The 18799-nt window shown below is 40.7% G+C and overlaps 1 long non-coding RNA gene across 1 annotated transcript in view; it reads right to left on the bottom strand.

The window, feature by feature from the left end:
• Positions 1-16653, bottom strand: part of LOC149310911 (uncharacterized) — a 38056-nt gene extending 21403 nt beyond the window's left edge. Inside the window, exons 1-2 of the long non-coding RNA XR_016281738.1 lie at positions 16561-16653; positions 13479-13607 (exon numbers count right to left, since the gene is read on the bottom strand). This is a non-coding gene — a long non-coding RNA (uncharacterized LOC149310911). The remainder of the gene's footprint in view (positions 1-13478; positions 13608-16560) is intronic.
• Between the last annotated feature and the right edge of the window lie 2146 nt (positions 16654-18799).

The following is an 18799-nucleotide window of genomic DNA, read 5'->3' as shown; positions in this document are numbered from 1 at the left end:
CCCAGGTAATGGGGGTGGGGGGATTCAGGGCAGATTTGGGGGTATTCTGAACAGTGTAGATCCACCTTTAAGCATATAAAGTTTTTTAAACAATTAATTCCTGTGTCCAAGGTCACATTTTTCTGCTGACACTTGCTATTCCTATCTCCTCCTTCTCTTCTTCCTTCACATTCTTACATAGACTGGTGCCATATAGCTCTATACAGGGTGATTCAAAAAGAATTGTGTAAAACTAAGAACAGCTTCACTTTTGCACCATTATTATATATGATGACATACCAACAGGTAAATTACTTGAGCCACAAAGCTTATTTTACCTGAGTGATCTGCACTAATTAGACCAGTGGGTGCTTGTTGAGATTTAAAAACAGATATCCCCAGAAAATACCTTGATTTAATTTTTCCCTTTCTATTGAGAGATGTGCCCTTCTCCCCCCCCCCCAAAAAAAAAAAAAAAAAGTAAAAGGAGAATATAAAAATAATGAATCCATTTAGTATAATGACTTTGGCTTCCCTCAGATCAGTTGTGGTATCATCTTAGTCAGATTAGGAATAGAAGCACTGTATTTCATAGATGAGAAATCCTGATAATTGTTAATCAGGCGCAGTGGCTAAAGAGCATGGCTGCCTGAAGAAAAACAGTCATAAAGCAAGTGGGAGGATACTGAAAGAGGAAGTGTCAAATAAACAAAGATTATTAGCAGGTTTTTTTCTAAACTAACTTGACATGTTAATTTGCACAGCTTTTGCTCTATTTCCTTGTTTACTCTGTTGACTCTGGTGTAAGGTTGCCATACGTCAGGACCGCCAAACCGGGACAAATGTAAGACAACATTTTCAAATGTAGGACACTTTTTTAAAATGGAGGACACCCCTAGGTGTCCGAGGCCTCCTTAGAGGACAGGAAGGGGCGCGGGGCGTCCTCCATTTAATAAAAAAGTGTCCTACAAAAAGTGTCCCTCCTTCCTGGTCTCTGAGGAGATCCAGGCCTCCTTAGAAGCCAGGAAGGCGCGCGGGGGCAGGCCGTGATCGCCGCGATCACGGCCGGCCTCCTCCCTCTTCCCTGGCCTTTAAGGAGGCCCAGGCCTCCTTAAAGGCCAGGAAGGTGCACGGGGGCCCGCTGCAATCGCGTCTGGCCTCCAAGAAGGAGGGAGGGGCCGCGGGGAGGCGGGGAGGGTGGTGGTGGGTGGCGCTGCCTCCACCTTCCCCTCCTCCGCCCCAGGCCTCGCTGCCCTCCTCTTCCTCCGCCTCCTCCGCGCGGCCATGCGTGGTGGTGGAGGAGGAGGGCAGCGAGGCCCCAGCTGCAACCAGGGTTGTCCTGGTTTTTGGCGGCACCCATGACGGGAGGGGGATGGTGCCGCCAAAACCGAGAAAATCCCGGTGGCAGCCAGGATATGACAACCCTACTCTGGTGTATCCTACTGACATCTAGAGGACAAGATGCCACTTAGATAATTTCCCAGGTTTGTGGGAGCCACATCTGGGAATCTTTCCCATGCCTAAGGAAAGCAGGAAGCTTGTGGATTGGTCGATAAACTGCATGGTTTACTGGGTATCTCTTCCAGGAGAAGAGAAAGTCCAGGGAGTCCAGGAGAACCATGTGAGAGCTTCCACTGTTACCCCATCCCCCCATAATTGAGCACCTGAGGATGTTGCCTCATTCTTCCTAATGGAAGAGTTGACCTTTATCTTTCTTCCCATAAGAAGCTACACTGTGCAGGGAAGAAGCTCCTGTGATTAGTCCCCTCTTCTTGTTGTTGTGTGTCATCATGCCATTTTTTCCATATGGTGACCCGAAGGTAAAGCTATCATGGGGTTTTCATGGCAAGATTTGCCCACAGGAGGTTTGTCATTGCCTTCCCCTGAGACTGAGAGCTTGTGACTTGCCCAAGGTCAGACAGTAGGTTTCATGGCCAAGCTGGGAATCGAACCCTGGTCTCCAAAGTTGCAGTCCAATGCTCAAATCACTATGCCATGCTAGCTTTCATAGATTGCTTAGTTACTTAAAAGCTCTCCCCTCCCAGTTGCACAGGAACTGTCGATGGACACATGGCTCCCTACATAGCTGGGAGAATGTTTAAAGTGAGATTATATAAGTGATTAAGGCATTACACTAATTACTTTTTTCCACCCTTTGAACATTTATGCCCGAGGAAGAGCCTAACCTTTTGGAAGCTTGCTACATTTTAATATGACTAGTGTGTAGAGATATCTTGTAGCACCTTTAGGACTAACTGAAAGAAGTTGGCAGCATGAGCTTTTGTAGACTTACTCGTAAGTCTACAAAGTTCATGCTGCCAGTCTCTTTCTTTCAGTTAGTCTCAAGAGCTCTCTACATACTGATTCTACAGACTGCCATGGCTATATCTTTGGATTCTTTAATATGCCTAGTTGGTGCAAAAAAAAAAAAAAAAAAAGTGCTGAGATCCAAGAGGCTCATACAGAGATCATTAAGCAAAACATTTTTTCGTGTGTGTGTGTGTGGGGGGCATAGCCCATTTTCTCTTTCAGATCCCTTCCCCAGTGCTACACCAAATGTTTCACCAGAGAGGGTCTTTTATGTTTAGGACATAATGTTTTTGTGAGGCTCAAAGGTCAGAGCAGGAAGGTAACCCTGAAATATCACAGTGTGCATGCTGATCATTACAGGGATTGTAGATCTCATTTTGTGGAACGAACTTGTCTCTACGTTAGAGTTTAGGATTTTTTTTTTAAAAAATGACAACTTCCAGAATCCTTCAGTTAGCTGCAACCCAAAAAAGTGATTTCTCCCCCTAAGCTCTATTCCAGGCAATTTTTACAGACATTATTTCTGAATTTTTCTACTGGGCTGGTTTTGAAATTTGACATCCCTGCTATGGATTTTGACTTGTACATCCTTTCATGGCTTGAGATTGCATCACCCAAATGATCGTTCTTTCCATATGTTTCTTTTCATACACTATGATCTTCTTTAGGAGTCCCGCTCTGTTTATTCTCCATCATCTGGCAACAAGAGAAAAGGTATTCTTAATGGCTACAGGACAAGCATGGAATGCTCTCCCCAGGAAGCCTGGTTTAGTGCCTTCTCTTATGTCATTTCACTCTCAAAAACGGAGATTATTGCACACACCATATCCCATCTTTTTACTCATGGGACAGGCATGTGTTTAACTGTTGAAGATGTGTCTTATTGCATTCTCCTAGGGCCAGAAGTATTCAGACAGTCCTTGAAAAGCTTTCTGATAAGCCTAGGTTGCATACGCGTGCATACTCCCAACCCCTAAAATTCTCTCAATATTGGCTAGGCACTTTGTCATTTTAAGTGCTCATAATGGTTTTACAGTTTTAGTCTATGGCTGTATATTTACTGTATGAACCTAAATACAATGTTATACTTGTGGTGCATGAACATTTTCATTACTTTTCCTGTAGGGCTATCCAAGGTTTAGAAAACCTGGTCTAGGGTTTCCTAGCCCTCCACATCTGGTTTTCAGGGCACATGGAGGGCTCCAGTTAGAAGAGGAGATTTCCCCCTTCTTCTTCAGAGAGTCTGAAAATGATCTGGGTACCAAAGGGAAAACTTGCTCAGATTTTTGATTCAAGAACAGAGGCACATCAAATGAAAGATGGGGGGTGGGGGTGGTGTTTTTTTTTTTTAACACAAGTGCAGTCTAGATAAGAGTGCTAACTGTAACAATGATTCCCCATAAATCTACTGGATGCCATAATCTGCTGAGCAAGCATAAAACAGTTAACTTGAAACAGAACCAATCCTACCATTAGATAGAATAAAGCATCCCTGTCATACAGCATATATGAGGTGTCAAGAAAGACAGTAAACTGTTAATAGCTTATTATGTTTTCTTCCAGGGATGGTAAGTGTGCTTGTGATATTTTGTTTTCCATTTATCAAAGTTACTTGGGTAGCTTTGGTTAAAAATAAATTTTGGCATTTATGGGTTGGGGTGAATGCCATTTGCAGTTAGATGTCTTCAGATTAAGTGACATGTTTGCCTATAGTTGGATAAAGGTTGGAGAAGCAGTACTAAGCATTTTGTCAGTAACTCCCTGAGATGACACTGTCAATGTAAATAAAATAGAAATGCAGAAATTTCATTTTCTTCACATGCAAATAGCCACACCTTTTTTCAGCTATTTTTTTCTCACAGGAAACTCAGAGGATAATAACTCACCACAGATATGTCAAAATTCCAGTTTCTCTTTTTGTTACTAACTAATCTACCCAAATGACAGCATGGGAAGAGTTGCATTCAGAATTTGAGGGGCATTTTTTCATGAGTGTTTTTGGGAGGTGGGGTGCATATGATCTAGCAATGATCAAAGCTTATCAGTTGAACCTAAACATTTCCACCCAAAAAACAGTCCATTTATTTATACCCATATTTTCCAGCAAACTCATTTAAGATTTCAAAGAAGTAGCAATTTTAGTCTCTTGCAGAATAAAAAAGGAGGAAGGGGGGGGGGAGAGGAATGTATTTTGGCATGAGCTTTCATGGATATCTGTCCACTTCTCCAGATGCAGTACAAAGTGACATTAAAGCCTCAAGTTATAAAGCATATTTATACAGTTGTGGGAGTGGGAACAAACTCAATAGGACCCAGCAAAATGCAAATAATGACCTTCACTCTGTGGATCCTCACATGTTTTTGGGTCTGTCTTGTTCCCACAACTGTATCACTATGCTTTATAACTTGAGGCTTTGATATCATTGCATTTATATCCACGAAAGGTCATGCTAAAATAAAAACCAGTTAATTTTAAATGTGCTGCTATGTTCATCCCTGCCCCCCCCCATTTATCCTTTTTATATATTTAAGATTATAACCCAAGTCATAAAGTATAGTTTGGACCTATTTGGATGGATATTTTCAGTTCTGTTATATCTTTCCTGCTAATGTGGAATCTATAATTGATACTTTCAGCTGATAATGTGATAGCAACCGTTTTTCATTTCATCTTCTTCTTGAAAAAGATATCTCCATAATAGGTGTGGTTCCCGTAAGTCAGTGAGAACTTGAAGGCACACAAACAACATGTAAAGTTCAAGGACAAACACAGACACACTTGCAAAAGTATGTGTGCCCAAAAACTCTTATCATGGAGTTTTTACAAAGACAAGCAGAAGTGTAGAGCAATGTACTTTGCTCTCAGTGAGCATATTCTGTGGGAAACCTGCACAATTCTTTCTTGATGACAGTCTTACATGCTGAGTTTACACACTGATAATGTGATAGCAACCATTTTTTCATTTCAGCTTTTTCTTGAAAAGATAACTCCATAATAGGTGTGGTTGCCATAAATTAGTGAGAACTTGAAGCAAACAAAACAACAGCAGCACAACAGCAGCAGCAACAAGCTGATGGAGCTCAAAGCTTTACTGAATCCCCTGTCTGAATGGACATTGATATCATCTAAAGGAAGGATGCAAGAGTAGTGTGGAGTTTCATGATGCAAGTGAACTACAGCTGAGAACTACAAAGGAATTAAGTGTGCTTTGAAATTGGCTAGAAAGCACAATGCTTTCACTAATCTTGATCGGAGGCTGGAACACCCAAAAGCAAATTGAATTACAGTAGGCCCTTGTTACCAATTGGAGTTTGGTTCCAGGACCCCCCATGGATACTAAAATCAATGGATGCTCAAGTCCCATTTAAAACAATGGCATAGTAAAATGGTGTCCCTTACATAAAATGGCAAAAGCAAGTTTTGCTATTTATAATTTATACTTTTTGAAAAATATTTTCAAGCCATGGATGCTTGTATCTGTGGATAAAGAATCCATGGATACAGAGGGCCAACTGTAAACCACATAGAATTCAGAGATAGTTGTGTTATTCTGGCATATCAGTATGCAAAAGGATCTTGAGACTAACTACTACAACATATTTTGCACAGAATCTTAAAGGTGTACAAGATCCCTTTGCATAGCAATAGACAACATGGATGCATGCTTCCCCATTGTTTTGGAATTTGGTGTGTGTGTGTGTGTGTGTGTGTGTGTGTGAGAGAGAGAGAGAGAGAGAGAGAGAGAGAGAGAGAGAGAGAGAGAGATGCACACCATATATAAATAAACTCTTCCCTGTACAACAACTCTTTCCTATAGAACTCTTCAAGGAAATTTGCCTTTTTAATTATAGGTATAAATCAACAGAAGTATTCCTTGAATATTTCAGTGGTACTCTTGAGGTTGGGTTTCTCTGGTCTATAGTTTTTTTGTGGGTTTTTTGGGCTATGTGGCCATGTTCTAGAAGAGTTTCTTTCTGACATTTCACCTGCATCTGTGGCTGGCATCTTCAGAGAAGATGCCTCAGGAAGAAAATCTTCTAGAACATGGCCACATAGCCTGAAAAACCCACAAAAAACTATGGATGCTGGCCATGAAAGCCTTCAATTTCTCTGGACTCTTTGGATCAAATAGATCTACCATCTGAAGTCCTGCTATCTTCTGCTTCATACCAATTAAATTCATTGTTCTTGTGAATTGCCTGCCTGGACTAAGCAACAATTCCATGCCAATGACACAGACAACAGTATCCATCCACATGGCTGTGGGTCTTTAACTTTTACTGTGGGATGAACCCATAGAATGACTGTAATATAGCATGTCAGAGCATGAATATAATCTTTGAAAATTATTCTGTTGGGCAGAGAAGCTAGTTTTGCAGTTGTAGAACTTTCTAGGATTTAGTTTGTCTGCTGTGGGTTTAAATTGTGGTGTCTGAGGAATTAATCGGCTATCACAGAACAAAACTGATAACCTTTATTCTTTATAATCCTCTCTTTAGTTTCATTTTAAACAGGCATAAAGACTAATCCAGTCTGGGCCTACTGTGTCACATCAAGCAGTCTCCCAGGAAAAAGTAAACTTGATTGGATTACAAGGTAATTTCAAAGATGACCAATGACTAGTAGCTGGTGATGAGATGCAATTAATGTGAAACTCTTCCTCCTCACAATTTTAAGTCCTGATTTTCAAGAGTTTGAAACTGTGTGGAGAGTCTCCATGGACCAAAGGAACTCTCCTCTTCACATGTTTGGAGGGTGATGGAAATATATGTGAAGGAAACAACTCTACAATAACCCACTTCTGTATGTGGTAATGCCTGAATAAGGTGAAAGAGATGTGTGTTTCTCTATGTGACCCAAGCCATTTTCAGGTGTTCTAAAAATTGATTGAGTGAGCAGGGGGGTGCAGGAACTCCACTCCCTTTTGTCATCAGTTCCATATTACTTCACATAAGATTCATTTTTTAAGAGAAGAGCCTCTGGAGATTATCACATGGGGTTATAAAACAGGTGAAGAATGGAATACTCCCATCATTATAGCATGATCACACAAAGATTTTCACACAACATCACATTCATCCAATATTTCTCCTGTGAATAACAATAGCAATAGCAAGCGATAGCAAGTACATTTCTATACGGCTTATCAGTGAACAAGCATTCCCTAAGCCTTCTTAATGCTGCAACCCTTTAATACAGTTTCTCATGTTGTGGTAACCCCCAACCATAGAGGGGCGGTGTCTTGGTTCCTAAGACCATTGGAAATATGTGTTTTCTGATGGTCTTAGGCGACCCCTGTGAAAGGGTCATTCCTTGGTTTCTAGACCTTTGATCATTTTGGTTGCCCTTCTCTGGACATGTTCCAGCTTGTCAATATTTTTCTTGCATCAGGGACAGTCATCCCAGGAACATGGAAGCCAGAGTTGATGGCAAGATTCACTCTGTGTGTGTGTGTGTGTGTATGTGCTGTATGAGCAAATATCTAGTTCCTTACCTTACCTCCCACTTGCACACATATATACTTCCTTACATCTTGTTCAGCTGCATTAACTTATATTTATAGGATGGAATTTTGGTGTATAAAGGGGAAAGGATCCATGTTGAAAATATACTCTCCCACACCCACCAAAATGCTGCTTAGCTTCTGCCTACCACCACAGAATGAACTTGTAACTGAGGTGAAAACTGAATGATGGACTTGTAGAGCATGGTTCATTCTAATACCATTCCACCCTACAAACAGAAAGTAATATTTGATATTAATCAGAGGTTTGGCAATCACCTGATTTCCTCTCCCTCTCTCTCTTTATAACGGCACTGGTGTAGTGGACTAAGATCCAATATACATGGCAGAAATAATCCAGTTTGACACCGCTTTAACTGCATTGGCTCAATGCTAGGGAATCCTTGGAACTGGAGTTTTGAGAGACGTTTAGCTTTCTCTGTCAGAGAGTTCTGGTGGCACAATAAACAACAGTTCCCAGGATTCTCTAGCACTGAACCAGGGCAGTTAATGCGGTCTCAGACTGAATTATTTCTGCAGTGTGTTTTGGAACCTAGAGCTAACCAACCTGAGGAAAACCATACAAGGAACCAAATATAATTTTAATAACTTCAGGTTTTGTATCCTGGAGTAAACACTACCTCACTTCCTGACTTCCTAGAACAAATCTTTATAATGTATATACTTTAGAATATATTCATACTTGACACCTGAGGAAGTGAAATTGTGTTTATTCCAGGATACAGGACTTGCAGTTATTGTGATAAAGACTATTCTTTGTGAAGTTGATTTGCTTATTATTCCACTACTATAGCTTGACTTAATGAAGTCAAGTAGTGTTTACCCCTGGATACAAAACTTGAAGATGCGGTAGAGACAATTCTTTTCATGGACTTTTATTTAGCACTTTAGTTATTCAGTCAAGTACTGACATTGTAAGTACTATTTGTCAGCAAAGTGGATTTTGCAAAACACTGTCTGTTACTTTCCGCATATGATTATATAATTCTTAGTTACACCCTTGATATTTTTTGGTTTGTGCAATTTTAGTTCATTGTATAATTAGTAATTACTCTCTGTATTTTTCTTAGTTACTTTTGTTGATTTTTTTACATTATATTTGATACCTTGTATGGTTTTACCCAAATATGTTAGGTTTAGTTTTCTATTGAAGATCCTGATGCATTTCTTTAATGTGTTAGCATTTACTGATGACAGCCAGTGTAGTATTTGAGTGTTGAACTGTAACTCTGTAGACCAGGGTTCAAATCCTGACTTGGCCATGAAACCCACTGGGTGACATTGAGCAAGTCACATTCTCTCAGCCTCAGAGGATGGCAATGGCAAACCCCCTCTGAACAAATCTTGCCCCCCCCAAAAAAGTTCACCTTATGGTCACCATAAGTTGAAAATGACTTGAAGATACACAAAAACAACAACAAAAATTTACCCGTGTAGTGGAGCCTCATAGTTAAAGACTTCTTGATGAGCAGGGACAACAATATTATCTGCATTCCCCATTCCTCCAGTTATTGCTGTTCCCTCTGAGTTTAACTGCAATTCCAACATTAGCTGGAAGGGAAAAGGAGTTTCCCAGCAACAGTATATTGCTATGAATGATTCCTGTTGTAATTCAAAGCATTTTGGAATGGTTTGGTCTTGAGTGGACAAGAATTATTAGCTTTACAAAAGAGAAGAAATGTAAACTACTAGTTTTTTTTTAAAGGAAATTACAGTTTCCCTGCATGTTTGAACTTTCTTTAGATGTGTCGCTATAGGGTCTGTCCAGATAAGGGACTGTACTTCAGAATTTACCAATCCACAGCTATTAGGATATTATTATCCCCCTCAGAAGCAATGGCAGTCAAAGCAGACTGTAGCTGAGCTGGCATTTTTCTGTCTGAATGATCACTATTTCCGAAGCAATTATAATGAGCAGATTTAATTTTTCATATAAAAAATTCCACATGCTGCAAAGGCTGGCAGAAACAAAAAGAAGATGCAATCAAATTAGGAGGAGTCTAGGAGAAAAGCAGCTAATTATGCCAGCAGATAATCATTCCTGGCACATTTCCTTTCATTTAGTTTTTCCTGAATACAGCTTCTAAGCCCTGAGCTCATCTGTATTTAAATATTTTTATATATATATTAAAGGTTTTGATGTTAATTGGCATCCCACCAGAACACTTTTAAAATGATCCCTTGCATGTATACACTTGTAGAAGGAACACAACAATAGACTGTCTGCATATTTTCAGAGATCTTAATGGATTCTGCCAGCAGATTGGTTCCTTAAAAGGCTGTATGAATAAACCAATTTGTTTCAACTGTCAGATCATTTCCAGAAGTGATTTTCAATTTATTTTTTGCAACCTGAATCTATAATAATGTTGCACGGCATCTGAGTGTAGAGCAGTGCTTTTAAAACTATCCTGTGTGGTGGACTAGCAACCCTCCCCATGTGCTGGATGAGACTAGTATTATACTTGTATTATATTACTTCATTTACTCTCCCCCCCCCCCCCCCGCTGTGAACATGCAGCCAGTGGTGTGCTGATGATCACTGGTATGCACACCACCACTCTGAGCACCAGCAGTGAGGTCATAAATATTTTTTGTGTAGCATGTCTTCGTATTCCCAAAGAATTCCAAAAAATCAGCATGTGGTTTATAGACTATAGCAAAGTTGCATCGATCATGAAAAGCTGTGGAATGCTCTCAGAGACATGGGAGACCCACTAGATTTGACAGTTCTGATGAGAAATATATATTAAAGACAAGAGGCCACTGTTAGAACAGAATATGGAGAAACAGAAGGGTTCCTAATTGGCAAGAGGGTCAGATAAGACTACGTTCTATCAGCCTACATGTTCATCTTGTATGCAGAAAATATCATACAAAGAGCAGGCTTAGACCTAGAAGGAGGATGAGTGGAGATAGGAGGAAGGAACATCAAGAATGTAAGATATGCAGATGACACCGTATTGCTAGTGGAAAACATCATGAACTTCGAAAAATTACTGAGGAAGATCAAGGAAGAAAGTGCAAAGGCAAATTTGATGCTGAACATAAATAAAACAAAAATTATGACCACAGAAGACCTACATAAATTCAGTCTTGACAACGAGGAAATCAAAATAAAGATTCCTTGTACCTTGGATCAAACATTGAAGAGAAAGGAGACTGAAGTCAAGAGATAAGAAGAAGACTAGGAATGGGAAGGGCAGCCATGAAAGAACTAGACAAGATCTAAAAGAGCAAAGATATACAATTGAGCACTAAAGTTAGAATCATCCAAGCCATTGTATTCCCCATCACCTCGTACAGATGTGAGAGTTGGACAGTGAAAACAGTAGATGAATAGAAAATGAATTCATTTGAGATGTGGTGCTGGAGAAGAGTGCTGAGGATACTATGGACAGTTAAAAAGGCAAACAAATGGGAACTAGAACAGTTCCTAGAAAAGACAATAATGCAGGGAAAGGTTGAGAGTAGTAGAAAGAGACCACATGCCAGATGGCTACATTCAGTGAGGGATGTCCTGAGCATGAATTTGCAGGACTTGAGCAGCCTGGGTGATGTCCTCCTTTTCCAGGACATGTCCTATATTTCAGTCTTCTTTCCAGGAAGAATTCCAAAATGTACTCCATTTAGAGAATGACTAAGAAGCATAAATTTATATATAAGTGGATGTTTTTAGGCTTTATGTTGTAATGTCCTACATTTTTCTTCAATGTCCTACAATTTGCGGTGCCTTGTCCTCCTGTGGAGGAGAGAGGGTCTTGGAGATGTCTCATCCACAGGGGTGCCGTGAATCGAGGTTGACTTGGGGGCAGTTAACAACAACACATTTCTTGCTGTCCTAAAATTATTACACAAATTGGCTAGTCTAATGACAAAGAGCTCTTACACATGCTTTTGACCATTCCCTTGCATATATTGTAAACAGCTTAAATCCACCTCAATAGATGTTGTTGTTATTGTTGTTGTTTGCTTTCAAGTCATTTCTGACATATGATGACCCTAAGTCATTGCTGACTTATGGCAACTCTAGGATGACTCTATCACAAGGTTTTCTTGGAGGAATTTGTTCAGAGAGTGTTTGCCCTTGCCTTTCTCTGAAGCTGAGAGAGTGGTCACCCAGTGAGTTTCCATGACAAAGTGAGGATTCAAAACCTGGTCCCCCAGTGTCCTAATCCAACAATTAAACCACTATACCATGCAGGCCCTTCCAAACAGATGTTTACTCATCAATTTGAAATACAAGCTGAGATTCTTTACATGGTCAAGAGCTACACCCAGTGGTAGGAAATCAGATTGCACATTAAATATGTGTGGATAACTTGGTGGTAATATATATGTGGAAAATGTGCTGTTTGTGGCTATTTGGCTAAGAGCTGAGTTGATGGCTTGTTATTACTCCAACACTGAGCATACCCTCGTAACGTTTGTAGCTGAGAAAATTCATTTTCTTGCACACACCAAATGTGAGTAATGTATTCATAATTTACTTACTCATAATTACTTAAATGCAAGAACAGTCACATATCGACAACAGAAATGATAATAAAGCAAATCATGAATATGCCTTTTGTGCTGTACAGGGGTTTTCAGAGTGTGTTCAGACATTTGTTGGTCATTTCCAAATATGATAATTGGTCCAAGCACAAATATTTTAGTATACTTTCCCCCTTATTCCTTGTTATATTTCTCTTTTCTGTTACAATAGACAGCTCACATTGGAGCAGAATAACACCTCACTCAGAAAAAAATCCACATGTCAGGCATGTAGGTAGCCATCATTGCTGGAAACAAAAGTCCTCCAGTCAAGGGCAGAACCACTGATGACACCCACATGCTGGGCAAAAATGAAAGTTATGGTTATGATCCATAAAGCCCTATATTGTTTGAGTTCCAGCTGTCTGAAAAATCATATCTCTCTACATGAGCCTGTGTGAGTTTTAAGATTCTTGTTACCCCAAGATGAGTAATGGTGGATGACAGATCTTGCGATTACACAAGAACAGAAACCCAAATACATTTCCCTCTGGAAGAGATACTCCATTGTCCAGAGACATTTGCACTGATTGTCCAGCCATTTACAAGTTCCCTTCTTATTCTTCTCTCCTGGAGACTTCATTTTAATCCCAGAATCTGTCCCAGGACACATTTTGCCCTTTAAATAAGCCTGCATAGGCACTGCCAATTTGGTCTTGTTTTGATGTCAGACAGACACGCTGTCTGTACAACACCTTAGTGGTAAAGAAAAAAGTGATCTTGACAAATTGGTGGCATAAGTAGGATAAAAAGGCCCAGAGTGCTGTCATCAAAGGAACATAGTGTTGTTAAATAACAGGGTCCTTGCAATTTGGGTAACATGGATCTCTTGGTCCCACAACTATCACAGACACATCCAATGAGGACACATCTCAGTGGCTGCTCCTAATCTGTGAACTCTGTCCCATAGTAGACTGGCCCTTATCCTCCTCTACTGCCCCTGGCAGGCAAATGCTTTTTCATTTAGATAGATTTTTGCTTATTCCAGAAGGTCTATGTTTTGAGGGTACACAAATTGATCCCACTCCCTTTTAAAAAACGTCTGGACTAATAAAAAGTTGTCTTTTCTTGGAAACCTGGCCCTAGTTTGGTGTCAAGAAAGAAGCTTTTTCTCTGATCCTTCCCCACCTGGATATCTGGGAAGACAATTCATCTGCATCTTTTTTGTTTTTCTACTTTCACCAGTAACAATGACTTCAGAGAGGAAGAAATATATCATGACAATGAATGCAGCTATGTCAGAGGCTGAAACAGTACCTAAAGAAGAGAAAACAATTAAATATAAATCAGTTTTGTACCTGGCCTTCTCTGTAGCAAAGAAACATTTAAGTCCTTTGATGTCAGGATTGGTGATGTTATCCTACTACAATATCTTAAAAGTGGGAAATATGCATCCCCTCATTCTATGTTCAGGAACTGAACTACTTCCATGTGAAAGAGATTTGAACCTTTTAGATTTGACTGTAGTGAGACTTCAAAAATATTTGTACTCAGTTTACATGAAAAGGAAATTTTCCTCAATGAGGCACCCTTCACAACTACTACCTTCACAAGTCAGCACTGTCAGAAGGGATGCTTGCTGTGGATGATAGAAGCTGAAGTCCATCTCATCCAATAAACCCTCAGTTGGGAAAGGTCATGAAAGAGGATCTTACATCTAACAGAATGTGCGTTATTTATTGGTAAACAAGAGAAAGCTGAAACAGAGAAATACATGTCATCCCAAATAATCTCATCTTTATAATATTAAGGCAGTGTCTCACAGCTGAGAAAGATATTAATGTGTTTTTTTTGATCACTTGTGAAATATGTAAATTCTTGGGAGTTTCTCCCAGTTTAAGCTCAGACATCAAGACATAATGCTAGCATTATACTGCTAAATCCACAATGTTGTAATAACTTTATTAGACCAAATAGAAAGGAAGAAACTGTGCTGTAAAATTTCAAATTTCAAAACCAAAGTTTCTTCATCAGGCAAGGATTTTAAAAGGAACACAAAAATTTTGTGAAGAATGGTGGCAAGAGAAGCAAATTGATGCCAGAAGAATGCAACCTACATGCTATAGTTAGATGGTTCGTGAGGAAGGGACTAGAGACTATCAAATTCACTCCAACAGCCCTGGGTGCACTAGGAGTAAGGAAAAAAAATACAAGCTGAACAACAACATTTGGTTGTTCATCTGGGGTTTTCCATTTGAGGAAATTTTGGCTCTTCATCTGAGCTTCTCAATTTCAAGGAGACTCCCTTGAAACCTCAAACTTGGCTCACAAACAGGCTCTGTAGGAAGAAAACAGTGAGTACCTCAGGTAGTCGCTGCATTGTCTGGGCTGGAGTTGGATTTGGTGCTTGAGACAAAACAAGTCAAATAAAGCCATTTTGGATAGCTTCACAAGTCGAATGAAGGATGGATTCACCTTTGGTTGGAGGGAATAAGCCACTCAGTGGGTTTTTTAAAATAGTGGAGTAAGAAGTGTTTACACAATCATAAACTAAGACTGTTTCATCAATGACTATTCCCTCTGATCAACGGTAGTACTGGATTAAGAAACTTTGATTCTGAAAGCTTGCACAGAGAGTTTTTGGTTGTCTTAATAAAGATTTTACTACAATAGGAACTTTGAAATTTGTATTATAGTGTACACACCTACCTGCAATTATATGGTATAATCAATGCATAATTTACAGAATTTGTATCACTTTGGCACAGTCAACAATCAGGCAACCTTTCAGTGAGTCTTCATGGTTTACCAAATGCTTGTTACAAATACTAAGGACATTCTCAAGTACACTAATCTCTCAGTGTACTCTGTACTTTTATGCCAGTGGTCCTCAAATGGTTTTGGGCTACTGCCCTTTTTTCACTTTGGTGACAATCCTAGGGCCCTCAGCACCTATTTCTTGATGTTAGGTCTACTGTTCTACTGCAGATTCAAAACAATCTCAGTCATTGATCCTTGACTACTCACCTTGAGAGTAGCAACCAAGCAGCTGACTGAGCAGTGGCTGAGAACATCTTGCCAATGCCAGTCTTGCAGTAAAGGCTGGGGTAGTGATACTTCTTGGTTGCTGCTCGACTGGCTGCTCAGTAGCTGCTGCCAGGGTGACTGGGTGCAAGGAGAGCAGTGACTGAGAAGGATTCCTAATCCTTTGCTTTAGCAGATAACGGCACAGCCAGTGTATGTATAGATTTTTCACAGAGGCCACATGCTCTGGACTAGAGACTGGCATGGATGGGGAAAGGGAGAAATTTTAATTGTAGGAGCGATTCCAAGAGAAAGGACCCATTCCAGAAATTGACTCCGGATACTTCTCCCCACCTTCCCCAAAGATGTGCCACACAGCTTCAAGTTGTGCCAGCCCCAACATTGTTTCTTCTGCTATCTCTTCTCTCAGCCTGTCCCACAAAAGAAAGCAGAAGCAGCAGCCTAGCTCCAACCTGCCAGCCAAGTCCTGGCAAAGCTCAGAAAGCATAATCTGGGTCACAAATCTGAAAGCTCTTTTTTTGCCACTGCTTCTCGCCTGCCTTCACAGGCTCTAACTCCTCACTCTAGTTATTCAGTCTGTTCCAAAGCAGCACCATTCAGCCACAGAAATGATGCCCTGCACCCAAGTCTTGTGAGAGTTTTCCAACTGCTGCTGCCACTACTAGCAAAAGATGCGGCTAAGGAAGTGAGCTTTCATGGACAGGTGAAGAGCTAAAGACACCACCACACGAAGCAATTAGTGAGGCTGTGCTGTGGTTTTAAGGGACCCTGAAAATACATGTTTGATGCAACCCTCATCCCCACCATGGATGTAAAGGCTGCTGGTTCCCCTCGTCTTTCTTGCACACCATTACTTTGACTGAAGGCCACCCTACTGCCTGTCATGCCCAGCCAGGCTGAGGAGGAGGAAGATGAGGAGGCTGAGCCAGAGCCTCAACTTGGGCCTGTGCTGGAAGCTGAGCCTGAACCTGAACCTGGCCCTAGTTTGCCCCTGACACCTCCAGAAGAATTTGTGGCTTCCAAGGAGGCTCAGCAGCCAAGCCTCCCGGCAACAGAGCCTTCAGGCATGAATCAGGGAGAACAGACAGCAGCACCTACATTACCTACCTTCAGTGAGTGATGAGCAGAAAGGGGGGGGGGGGGCTCTGGCATTGAGGAGGCTTTATCAAAAACACCCAGCTGGGTTCCTGCAGTTTAGGAATTTAAATAGGTGCAGAATGCCTACCTTGGTGTCAGAGATTATCGGAGCTTCCCTGCGAAACCACGCTTGATCCTGACCTTATTTTCTTGGCTAGAAACCTTGCTCCTTGGATTGCTAGTTGCCATGTCTTTCTGGACTTCTTGACCTTTGGATTTGCTTACTCATCTCGACGCTTTCTAAAACCCTGGAATTTGAATTGTTGACTTCTCTCTTTGGCTGTGCCCTCTGGTTTGTGCATTTGGGCTCTTGCCTGAGAACTGTTTGCACAGACCTTTGCTGTTTCATTTGACTTTGGAACGTTATCTAACTCTGAGTGTGTTGCTATCAGCTTACTTGGCCACTTTCCCAGGACACTGCCCCCTTTACCCTCTCTGCCCCCTCCCTGGATCTTTCCATCACCCTGGGGGGGGGTAGTACTTCCCACTTTGGGAACCATTTCTTAGGGCATTGCACCACTGCACTGACACTCATACTTTCTCTAAGCTTGTGTGTGGAAGTACGTACTACCTCCATGTGCAGTGAGTGGTGTTCCTTCTGCTCAAATGCCTCTGGGACACCTTGCCTATCCCTACCCTTGGTTTTCATCCGATTTTCAGGGATTTATACCAACAGAATGTTCCACTTCACTGCCACTTGAGAAGATTCTTACTTCAGAACTAAGACTTGGGAAGACCAGGGTTTGAATCCACATTTGGCCATGAAAACTCACTCAGTGACTTTGGGCAAGTCACTCTTTGGCAGTTTCAGAGGAAGGCAATGTCCCCTATAAACAAAGCTTAGCAAGAAAAAAAAATCCTGATAGGTTCTTCATAGGTTCTTTGCCATGAGTTGGAAACAACTTGAAGGCACACCACCACAACAGAAAGTCTTTTAGCATTTAACACACTCCTACTACTCTGAGGTGGCTCCATTCACAGCAATAACATTAGTAAATGCTATAAATTGGACTAACCTGTTTTGTTTAAGAAAGACATCTGTCAATACAATCAAAAATGATAATAGCTGATGAGTATTGTGCTAAAAGTACACACTACATTGCAAATGAAGCTTTTTCTGTCAGTAGATGGCAGCACTTGAACAGTAAACAAGAGTGTGAAGTTTTGCCACTTTCAAATTTAGTCAGGCAAGGGGTGTCTATTTATTTGTTTCTATCATTAATTTCATATTTAGTCAAAGCATGGTGTAGTGGTTTGAGGGTTATTCTATTGCTCGCCCTAGGACTGCCATAAGTCAGAAGGTACACAGTAACAACACAAGGGACAAGCTTTAAAAGATTTTCTCTGATTCAGAAACATACAGTGTGAGGCAGAGGCAAATTTCCGTACTACTTGGGGTTGCCAGATAGAAACTGGATAGTGTTCCTGTACTTTTAATGGTTGTGTAAGAGAGGGAATTTCAGCAGGTGTTGCTTTTCACACTACCAGATAAGAAGCAATACCTGCTGAAATTCCATCTTCTCCACAACCATGACAGGTACAAGATGTCTGTCCAGTTTTTACTTTAGATCCGACTATGCTGAATTGAATTTCACAGGGTAATTTATGACAGGGAAGCTGTAGCTCTTGTTACAGACACACTACAAGGAATAGGACATTTTTTCCACACTACTACAAGGAAAATTTTCTTAACATGTGAAGAAAACATCAATGTGATGAGTCATTGTGCACAAACAGCTCAGTGCAGCTCAACCATAATTATTCCTATGGTGGAAAGAAAACAGACATATTACAAGATTTACTAACCCTTCACCATGTGGAAGTATTAAAGCTGCTATATTATAAACCATTCATAGAGGATTCTGAGAGGTATACTCCCAAGAACAGCTCTGTAATTCTGTGGGACTAAGGGCCCTTTGACACTGCATAATTATAGCTGTATATTCCATTTCTGCTATCCCATTCCTATGGAATCCTGGTGTTTGTAGTTTGGTGAAGGACTAGAAATCTCTAGCTGAGAATTCTAAATGTCCCTTCCTAAACTGCAAATCCCAAGATTCCATAGGATGGAACCATGGAATCATAGCACTATATTTGTGTAGTGTGAAAAGGCCCCAAGTCTCATCATTGAACACAATGAGGATGCTTTCTGAATAAACACGCATTGCCTTATGCTGTTAAAGAGGTCTCAGCAAGGTAGCTCCAAAGTTATAACATGTATTGGGCCTGAATAGGTCTTAAAATATTAGCTTTGAAAATTACTCTCAGGTATCACTTTTCTGCACAGTAGGACTTAAATTACAATCCTTCTATACACACATTCATGG

This window comes from Sceloporus occidentalis, unplaced genomic scaffold, assembly GCF_023333645.1.
Source record: "Sceloporus occidentalis isolate IW3139 unplaced genomic scaffold, rSceOcc1.0.p SCAF_6, whole genome shotgun sequence".
In the NCBI taxonomy this organism is placed as follows: Eukaryota; Metazoa; Chordata; class Lepidosauria; order Squamata; family Phrynosomatidae; genus Sceloporus; species Sceloporus occidentalis.
The sequence above is the reverse complement of the archived record's forward strand: the minus strand, read 5'-3'. Positions and strand labels throughout refer to the sequence as shown.